Source organism: Gossypium hirsutum, chromosome D04 (genome assembly GCF_007990345.1).
Source record: "Gossypium hirsutum isolate 1008001.06 chromosome D04, Gossypium_hirsutum_v2.1, whole genome shotgun sequence".
NCBI classification, from domain to species: domain Eukaryota; kingdom Viridiplantae; phylum Streptophyta; class Magnoliopsida; order Malvales; family Malvaceae; genus Gossypium; species Gossypium hirsutum.
The window spans coordinates 16,546,448-16,557,458 of NC_053440.1; positions in this window are offsets into that span (position 1 = coordinate 16,546,448).

Genomic DNA, 11,011 nt, shown 5'->3' on the forward strand with positions numbered 1-11,011 from the left:
GCACCTTCCAATTACTACCAAACAAGTCCTTCCCGCAAACAAGTAAAAGTAACATATAATAACATTTAAGCACAATCTAATCTTTTCAATGTAATGCAATCAAAATTACAAATGGAATGTCCTAAAATGCAACTAAATTTACTTAAGTACAGACAATTAGCTATGTCTAAGGCATGAAATATAACTCTTTTCAAGAGTTATCACACCCCTAAACCTCAGTTATTGCTTGTCCTCAAGCAAAATATGCATGAATGCAGGAATTTCCATAGCAACATAATTACCTTTGGACTATTAGACCATTTAAAGAGTATTTTTTACTTCAGTTCTCAGCAATTTTCTGTGTCTAACAATTTGATCAAGTTTCATAAGATTATTTAGCAAAGCCAGTGCAGAAAGTTTTGCCCTAAAAGAAATAAAAATCCTAAGTACTCATGCAACTTTCACTATAGTAAGTATCTCCTAATTTACCTAGTTCATCTTTTAACCAATTCAGTTTTCTTTATTTTTTTCATCTAGCCTTATACATACTCAAACACATACATATTTGTTTATTATGCCTATTTTTTACTAGAGGATTCAGCTCGTCATATGATTCTTTGACTTGATAATTACAATGGAGCATACACTAAATTGTCGAATACTCAATCATGTCACGATTTGAATTCTCCCTCATGAAGCTAAGGCTTTTGACTAAAAAGATGGATAGAGCAAGCAACTACCCCCTTAGCTACTCAACACTCTTACTCAAACTTGCTTTTCTAATCAACAACACAATGGAGCAAACAAAATATTGTTGACCTACTCAGCAGTTCTAAGCATTGTAGTATTTATGGCATTTTTTAGATTATTTTTTTCCTTTGAATTTTCTTAAACATTGTCACTTTATTCATTGTTGAGTATTGCAATTGTACTGAATTTAGCTTCAAGAATCTCTAAGTTTATCAAAAGAAACTTAGTATAGATCAATTGGAATTGGAATTAGGACATCCTAATTTTAGGGGTCAATTTGCAAGCAAACTATCCTAAGCTAACGTCACTAATCCACTATCACAACTTTCTAAGTTTATAGCAGAATTAAGTTCCTCATTGGACATCATAGACAAAATACACTCCCTACAAGGATTGTATTTGTGCTAAGTCACTTAATTTGCAAAATTATATTAACAATTTGGTAAATAAAAACACAATATAGTTGAGAAGTGGTGATTAAAATATATTAAACTAAATGCAATGATCCCTAATGCAAATTATCCTAAGTATGCAAACTATATGAATGAAATAGATTTTAGTAAAATTAAACACAATTTGCAACAATTATAACATAAATAAACTAGGACAATTACTTTAATTAAACTCAATTTATTATCAACATGCTTAATAACATTTAGAAAAATATTCCATGGCAACTCGATCTTTCATGAGTTTGGAAACCATATTAGGTCCTTTCGGAATCCTTTACTTAGTAAATACGCATTTTATTGATCCTTATTTACTAAGGGTTTCTTAGCATTCGTGTGAGGTAACAAGGACGTGTTAGGTTTGAAACAATTTAATCACACAAATCTAAAAAATATGCAAATAACAAAGCTTGGTTAGAGTTGTTATGCAACCTACAATTCAATCAGATTAGGATCTAAATTGAGCATGCACATTTCAATTATGCATCCATTAGCCATTGTTTGCTTAGGATCACTCAGCTAATTCAGGTGCATTTCAATCACGTATGAACGAAATACAGACTTTATTTTAATTGAAAAAATGCTCGATTGAGGCATAAACATTATAAGCATGAATCAAATAAATATTATTTAATCAAAATAATCATCCTAGCTTAAATAAAAGTAAGCTATCATTGTTGTAAACAAGAACAAAGAACACATAACAAACATCTTTAAATTAAATTTAAAGAAAAGAAAGGTTAAACCCAATTCAGAGTGGCTGTCACCCAAGACTCTGACCGACGAGGCTCATTCGCTTCTTTGTGTTGCTCCTTTACTGATGGCTCTCCAAGGTGGTCAACCAAGGGTTCTTTAAGAGTCTTAAATGCTAAAATCCTTATGCAAGTTTGATGAAGGGGAAAGATAGCTAAAAGAGTTGAGAGAATGATGAATGAGTGAGAGATGATGGGATGAGGGATGATTGAAGAAGTGAGAAATGAGCTCTTATTTATAGGTGAGGCAAAGAAGCTAGTTTGCTATTAATAGGAGTGTCCATCATTTGAAACTTCCTCCAAGAGTAGTCGGCCATGAATTGAGGAAAGGTGGATGATTTTTCCTTGATTTTTGGTCAATTTAAGTGCTACAACAACTCAGGACTAAGACTTGGTCATCAGTAAATCTTCAGGAAAATCTCCAATTTCTTTAACTCTTCAAGGACTTTGTATAATTAAACCAAAAAATGGTTTATGAAATCCACGTGCAGCCAAAAATTGAGTTGACTTGGTCCCCAATTTAGATGGTTTTGCAGTTAGAAGAAAACTCTCAGACCTATCCAAAAATAGTAGATAGTTTAGAGGACCAAATAATATAATTTAGCCACTTTAATTAATCATTTTACTTAATTAATTAAAAACCCAATTTATTAATGAAATATTAAAAATGAATTATTAAATATAAATTTATATTTTATTATTTAATTTAATCATGCATGGCCCACTTTATAGCTTAAAAATATAATATGCTCAAATTAATATAAAATAAGTCATTTTATGCATGAAAACTATATAATAAAGTATAAAATCACATTTTAATAATTTTTATGTCCTAATTTCATATTTTCACATATTTCATTAATTTATTAAACAATTACTTGGTTTTAACAAAAAATTTAAGTAAAAAAGTAATGAATTATATAGGAAAAATCCTATATATTTTTCAGTTTATAGTAATGTGTGCTATGGCAAAATGAATGACAAATGAACAAAAATACTAAAACACGCATGCTCAACTAAATATCTAATGCATTCTAAATGCACAATAGTATCCTTAGCTTGCAACAAGCCTGATTTTCAATTGCAGCCTTAAACTTCATAAGACTTGTGCCACTTCTGACTTGAACTTAAAAAAAATAAACCCAACCATACCTTGTGTTGTCATCAATCAATAGAACGAAAAATCTTCTCCCATTGTATGAAGGTGTCTTCATATGTCCACATATACCAGTATGGACCAAATGCAGTTTGTCAATGGCTCTCTATGTCTTGTTAGCTAGAAATGGAAGCTTGGCTTGCTTTCCAAACTGACACACATCACACGCATCACTTTTTTCGACCACTTTGGACATATTTTAAACCAAATCAAATTTATACAATTGACTAAGGGACCTATAGTTGACATGCACCAGTCTTTTATGCCATAAATGAGACTCATCTACAGAGCTAGCACAAGAATTTGAGGTCACTAAGTTCAAATTTAAAACCAAACTTCTATCACTCATGGAAACTGTCACAAGTTTCTAACCAAATGGATCTATAATCATACAAACTTTATTCTTGAAAATAATAGAATAATTTTATTTCTAGCAACTAGCTAACACTAAGTAGATTTTGGTCAATTTCAGGTACTCAAAAGACTTCTAAAATCATTTTTGTACCTTTGAGAATGTTGATCAGAACATCTCCTTTTTCTTTTGGCTTCAATGAAGTGCACATTTCCAGTCCTTATCCTTGAGGTGAAGCTTCTATAAACCCTTTTGAAGATGATCTCATTTGAGACCATGTGGTTCGTGCTGTCACTGCCAATTAGCCTGTCCTTTTTTACTTTTTTGTTGGTTGCAATACATGAAGTTGTGAATGTAATACCTCAATTTTACCCGGCTTATATGAAGAAAATAAAGCAGTCCAAATTACAAGTGGGCCTATATGGGCCAAACTGAAATAAACTAAAAGACGGTGGCCCAAAAAAAATTGCCCAAAACAAAATCAAAAACCCTAGGGTTTCTCAAGATCAACAGCGCCGCAAACCAGGCCTTGCCTTCTGAATCTCCCTCGATCTTCATACATGCGCATCAAGGAAAAAAACAAAAAAAGGAAACACAATCAAAGATTCGAAGATCAAATAAAGAAACAGATTTGTTTCTTCTTTTAATTGTTTCATTCGGCTATAAAAAAGCCACCAATACACTGTAATAGGGATCTGAGAAATCAATAAAAGAAACAAGTATTTTCACAACAAACAGAGAGTAAATCGGAACCAAAGGTTGATATACATTTTCGTTTTACTATTTATTTCTTTTTATTGTTTTATTATATACTAATATAAAACGAGATAAAAGGTAAAGAGACTCACCATGATTCGCTTCTGAAACGCCGCAAGCAGTTGAGGTAACCGTCTCCGAGGATAGACGGTCGGAAGCCGAAGAGTTTCTCGAAGTTTGGTGCTTTTTCGGCCATATTTCAAAAGATTTGAACCCAGATTTGGGGTTTAAAGGGTTAGAAGGGCCAAGAAGGGGTTTTCCCCTTTTTCGGCCACCGTAGACGGCGGTGCCGGCGTTGGAGATCGACGGCCGGTGACCGACCAATGACCGGACCCCTGGCTGGACGAATGGGGGAGGAGAGTTTTTGGGAAAAGTTTTTTGGTTTTTTTTAAAAGGGGCTTAAAATGATTTTTTTTGGTGAGTTGGGGGGTTTTATAAGGTACCAAAACGGTACCGTTTTGGAGAGCCCCCAGACGTCCAAAACGGCGTCGTTTTGAGTACCCAACCCGGATCCTACCCGATCCACCTCAAGATTCGCGCGTTTTAATACGGAGGGGTAAATTGCACTTTTAACCCCTCCGCCTTTTAATATTTTTATAATCAAGTTTATTTTATTTTTTAAATTTGCCTTTAATTTATTTTTTAATTTCAATTTGGTCCCTATAGAACGATGTCGTTTTAGAGGAGAAGGGAAAATTTCCCTTCCAGCCCCTCTATATAATTTGCGCGTTTAATCTAGTCCTTTGGGCTTTATTTATTTATGGATTTACCTCAGATTTTTTATTGGCAATTCAATTTAGTTTTTTATTTATCTTAAAATTAGTTAATTTTAATAATGTATTTTTTTATATGTAATTATTTTTTATAATCTATATGTATATATTTATTTTAGTATATATATGTATGTATACATATTAATATTTTTAACCAATTTTTATTTATTTATATATATATATGAATATATTTATTTTTAAAAATGCAAATGTATGTATTTTTTTATATACTTTATAATTTATATTTTTTTTCCTTTATTTTCATAAATGCATCATGTATTATATATGTATAAATTTCATAGCCCAAGATTTCATATGTAAATTATGTGTATGACTTTTAATTTCAATGCATACATTATGTGCCTTTTATTCTTTATATTTTGTTTATTTTCTTCATTCGATTATTAATTCATGTTTTCGTTTATATGTTAAAAAGAATTGTTTTTTATTTTGATCATTTATTTGATATTTTGTATGTGATTATTTTTATTATATATATTGATTTTATTTATTCATTTATTTATATTATTTCTATGTCATTGTAATATTTATTATTGCATTGTATATTTAATGTAGCATCACATCATTTTTTTTACTCGATTTCAAACTTTTCAAAATTGAGAGAATGCTTGTATTTAGGATTTTCAAGGAAATTGAGCCCTAACGTATTGGGTTCCGATTTTCTTCGTTAAATCTAACAATCGAGCATTTCTCTTTAATCAAAAAAATAAGAACTCATTATTGGGAATTTAACATGTTGTGTCCTAACGTATTGGATGTGACGCATTGATTTCTCGAAATGAAGATTTTTTCTAAAAAATAATAAAGGAAATATTCCGAGTTTGGGATTTTGGAGGAATTGCACCCTAACGTATTGGGCCGCGATTTCTTAAATCTTGAATAAATGGATACTCTTTTAAATTTTTATTATACGAGTATTTTGGCCTAATTCATTTTTGAGGAAATTAGAATGTCGTGCCCTAACGCATTGGGTGTGGCATTTTCTTTCTCTGAAATGATAAAGGTCTTAATACGTAACGTTTTTTAAGTTTTTGCTAAGGATTATATTTTTCAAATTTTCGACATTAAGACATTAATTAATTAACTAGGTACCGATTTTTGGGCGTAATGAGGGTGCTAATCCTTCCTCATACGTAACCGACTCCTGGACCCGTTTTTCTAAAATTCGTAGACCAAAGTCGTTTTTAGGTGACCCAATCACACCTTAATAAAAGATTGGTGGTGACTCCCAATTTTTCCAATTTTAATTGACAACGAATTTTTGTTTTTTTTCCAAAAATAAAAGTTGGTTTCGATAACTTGGCGACTCCACTGGGGAGCATTTTAAAAAATAAGAGAGTCGAGCCACAAAGTTGACTAAATTTTGTCTTATGGTCTAGAAAGTTTTTTAACAAAATTCATGATATCTTTTGCATTCATGTATTTAAGTATTGTTTGCATTACGCATTACATGAGTTGAATGATTTTACCCTTTTAAGTGAGAGCGAAAAACTAGTCCTTCGTGAGGTTTTCACCTCCGTGCAGGGTAGTGGACCGCTTCCAGGATACATCCGTACCTTTTCACGGATGTGCCAACCTTTTCAAAGAAGTTTATGAGTGTAACAGGAATGAGTGAGCAGTGGGTTGTTGCATGGATTAAGCAAAAGGGGGATAGTAAGTGCGTTCCTTGGAGAAGCTTGAAAGATGCAATTCTCACACACCCAGACGTAAGAAAGATGTTAGATGTCTTTGCTTTAAGTATATAAGGCTTGGTTGTCTTCCCTAAAGCCTTGGGGTATGTGGATGAAGCAATCAATAATTTATTCGATCGGCTCGATAAGAAGGTTACACCGATTCCAGCAATTTTGGCAGAAACTTTCAGGTCATTGAGTGCATGTCGAAAGACGGGTGAAGGTAGATTTATTGGATGGGCACAGCTTCTACTCGCATGGTTTCACAGTCACTTTTGGAAGGTGGATAAAGTTTCGTACCAGGTTTTCTCTGAAAATTATTCACCACTAAAGGAGATAGTAGCTACGCCAAGGAGAGACAACATTTCGAAGGAGAAGTGAATGTCAATTCTTCAAAATCTTCAAGAGGAGGACGTTGAGTGGAGAGCTCCTTGGTTGCATCCAGATGAGATTTTGTATAGGTGTGGTAGATTGGGTTCCTTTGCTTGGTATTTGGGGAGCTATTGGATATGCCCCATTATTGGCGCTAAGGCAATATAGGTCAAGGTAATTTATACCTGCGACTCAAGGGATAGCTGATTGTGAATTTTCGTACAAGGATGATGGTTATAGAAAGAAGATTCAAGTGATGTCTAGTGCGTGGAAACAGACTCGCCGGAGGAAGAGGTTAGCTGTAGGTCCGATGACAACTCTTGAGTATCATGAATGGTGGGCTAGGAGGATTAATGATAATACACCTAAGTTAAATCAAGAAGACAACCAGTCAATAGAAGAGCATTTGCGAGTCATCCCTTCTGAGTTGGAATCATAAAACGAGATTTGGAGAGAAGAAGTGCGGATTTAGAGAAAAAGATAGAGCAAATAGAGGCGGAAAAGACGAACTTGAGATTGGATATAGACGTTCAGAAGCTTGAAAATGAGAAGTTAAAGAAAGAAAAAAACAAGGCTGAGGAGGAGCTGGGTAATTTGAAGACGGATTATAAAAAGTTACGTCTGTCAATGAGAACTGTCGGGCTGGGAAAAATTGCAGAACAATGGCGAGCAGAAATTCGAGAAGAAAAGGACAAAGCCGATAGATGGGAACAGAAATTCCAAGAGATGCAGAGGCGAAATTAGGCTTTAGAAAAGAGTTTGTCAGAAAGCCAAAAAGAAAAAGGCGAGTTAAAGGATAGGGTGATCGTGTTAGAAAGATCTCTTCGTTAGTATCGAAATCAAATTTCCGTAATAGAGTTGAAAGCAAGCTTGAGCAAGATTGAGGAAATAAAGCAAAGAATCGAAGAGCTAGAAACGACGTTGCAAAATTGTGAAAACCAGATCAAGCACTTGGAAGCAAATGAAAATCGTAATAAGGAACAGCTACATTACTTTCAGAACCAAGTTAGGAGCAGAGATCATATTATGGAGGAAGCTGTGGTCCAGATCCGAGAAGTAGCTGATCACGTACAAGCTTTGGCAGTACAAGCAGACATGCTGATTGTGAAGTATGAATTAGAATCAGATCGGGGGAAGGAGTTAGTTGTGTTATTTATGAAGATTAGAACACTGAGCAATAGGGAAAATATTTATTTGTAATTCACTTTATGTAAAGAAATTTGCTTTCTAGTAAAGTTTTCTTAAATGGAAATGAATCAAAATTGACGCCTTTTTTGTATTCATGCATTGCATTACTTCATATGCATTTAAAAATATTAAAAGATTCTAATTAATTTAAATCATTCCTCAGTTAATCTGGAAACCAACCAGCCTACTAAACACCGCTACGGTACTCGATCAAAAACTAAGGATATGGATCAAAGGATCGAAAGGCTAGAACAGTCCCAAAAGGAAATCCAGGAGCAGCTTCAAAAGCAAATGAATGAGCAGCAAAAAATGATAGACAAAATGATGGAATCTCAAGGGAGTATGATGGCCCAGTTAACTCAATGGTTTAACAAGGGAACTGATAAAGGAAAAGGCTTTGTGCTCAATGTTGAAGAAGGAGACAATGAGGGACCTATCTATCCTCCAGACTTTACCTCCCAGCAAGTTGAGATACACCTGCGTAGGTCCTCTGTTACCATTAATCCTCAGCAATTTCAGGGTGACGCTGCAACGTTAATGAATCTCCAGGTAGGATCAGGCTCTAACCCCGGAGCTAACCTTGTTAACCATGCTATCCCTGATTTCGATGAGACAGCTGGAAACGAGAAAATGAATGATGAGTTGCCAAAATAGTTAAAGGAGAAATACAAATGGCTGGAAGAGAAATTTAGAGCGATGGAAAGTGCGGAGAGCTACTATGGGATGGATGCTAAAGAATTGAGCCTGGTCCCAGATTTAGTACTCCCTTACAAGTTCAAAATGCCAGAGTTTGAGAAGTACAATGGAACTAGTAGCCCCGAAGCTCATATTACCATGTTCTGCAGATGAATGACCGGTTATGTCCATAATGACCAACTCTTGATACATTGCTTCCAAGATAGCCTCACAGGGGCAGTACCCAAGTTGTACAATCGATTGAACCGTACCCAGATTAATTCATGGAGAGATCTGGCACAGGCGTTCATAAAGCAGTACAGCCATGTGACTGACATGGTACCTGATAGGATCACTCTGCAGAATATGGAAAAGAAACCAGGCGAAAGTTTTAGGTAATACGCACAGAGATTGAGGGAGGTGGCCGTACAAGTTCAGCCATCTCTTTTAGAAAGAGAGATGACGATGCTTTTCGTTAATACATTGAAGGCCCCATTTATTACACATATGTTAGGAAGTGCTATTAAAAGCTTTTCTAACATAGTTATGAATGGTGAAATGATAGAAAATGCTATCAAAAGCGGGAAGATAGATGCGGGAGAAAGTAATAGAAGGTCGGCATCGAAGAAGAAGGAAAATGAGGTTAACAATACAAGTTCATATTTAAAGACGATTACGGTGAATCAACCGGGAAAAGTGGCTATTAACCAACAAGGATCATCAAAACGAAGATCCGACACAAGCCAAAATAAGGAGAAGCTTCAATTTACGCCGATTCCAATGTCGTATAGGGAATTATATCAGAATCTATTTAATGCACACGTGGTTTACCCTTACCACTTGAAACCTCTACAGCCTCCGTACCCCAAGTGGTATGATGCAAACGCACAATGTGATTATCAGGCAGGAATCGTGGGGCATTCTATAGAACATTGTATGGCGTTCAAGAAGCTGGTAGAAAGACTCATAAGCATGGGTGTTGTTAAAGTGGATGATTAGCCCAGTACAGAGAATCCATTACCTAATCATAATGAAAATGGAGTGAACATGATAGGAGGTAACATGGGTAGGAAAATCAAAGAGGATATCGCAGAAGTAAAGATTCCTTTGAGATGGATCTGGAAGAAGATGGTAGAAAGAGGGTTGCTGGTAGTGGATTCAGAAAGAAGCTTTGAAGAGAAGGAAAACTACTGTGAGTTCCATCATGAGGAGGGACATGAGATTCAAGAATGCACAGAATTCAGAGCCTTGGTTCAAGGCCTGATGGATAACAAGGAAATAGAGTTTTATGAAGAAGCTAAGGAGGAGGGGAGTATTTGCACATCTAAATCCGTAAAGGTTCCAAGAGTAACTTAGCCTGTGGTCATCATCTCGCGGCCAAGGAATGATAAAGTGAGAGCACCAGTAATGCCAAGAATCATAATAAAGAAACCTGCAACCTTTTCTTACCAAGATAGTAGGAAGGTTCCGTGGAACTATGGTTGCAATACAACTATCCCTGGAATGGAGACTACAAAGGACCAGGATGTGAGTGCCGATCCAGAACACGTGAAAGGAAGGGCCATAATAGTGGAACAAGAGGGGAAATAGCTAAGACTGTATTGTCTATCAACGAGCTAGTGAAGGAGGAAGAAGCCGTGGAATTCCTTAAATTCTTGAAGCACAGCGAGTACAATGTTGTCAAACAGTTGCATAAATAGTCGGCTCGCATATCCGTACTAACCTTGCTCTTGAATTTAGAAGTACACCGAAGTGCGTTGATGAGGTATGTGGCCGATGATATTTCTGTCAGCAAGTTAGATCGGTTGGTCAATAATATCAGTGCTGATAATTTCATATTCTTTAATGATGATGAAATACCTCCTGGGGCGTGGGATCTACTAAGGCTTTGCATATCACTGCACAATGCAAGGGGCATATTTTGCCAAGAGTGTTGATTGACAATGGATCAGCTTTGAATGTGTTGCCATTATTCACACTCAACAGGCTTCCCATAGACAGTTCGCACATGAAAACATGCCAAAATATGGTGAGGGCGTTTGACGGTACAAAAAGAAAGGTCATGGGAAGAATTGAGATGCCCCTACTGATTGGCCCAACATTTTATGAGGTAGATTT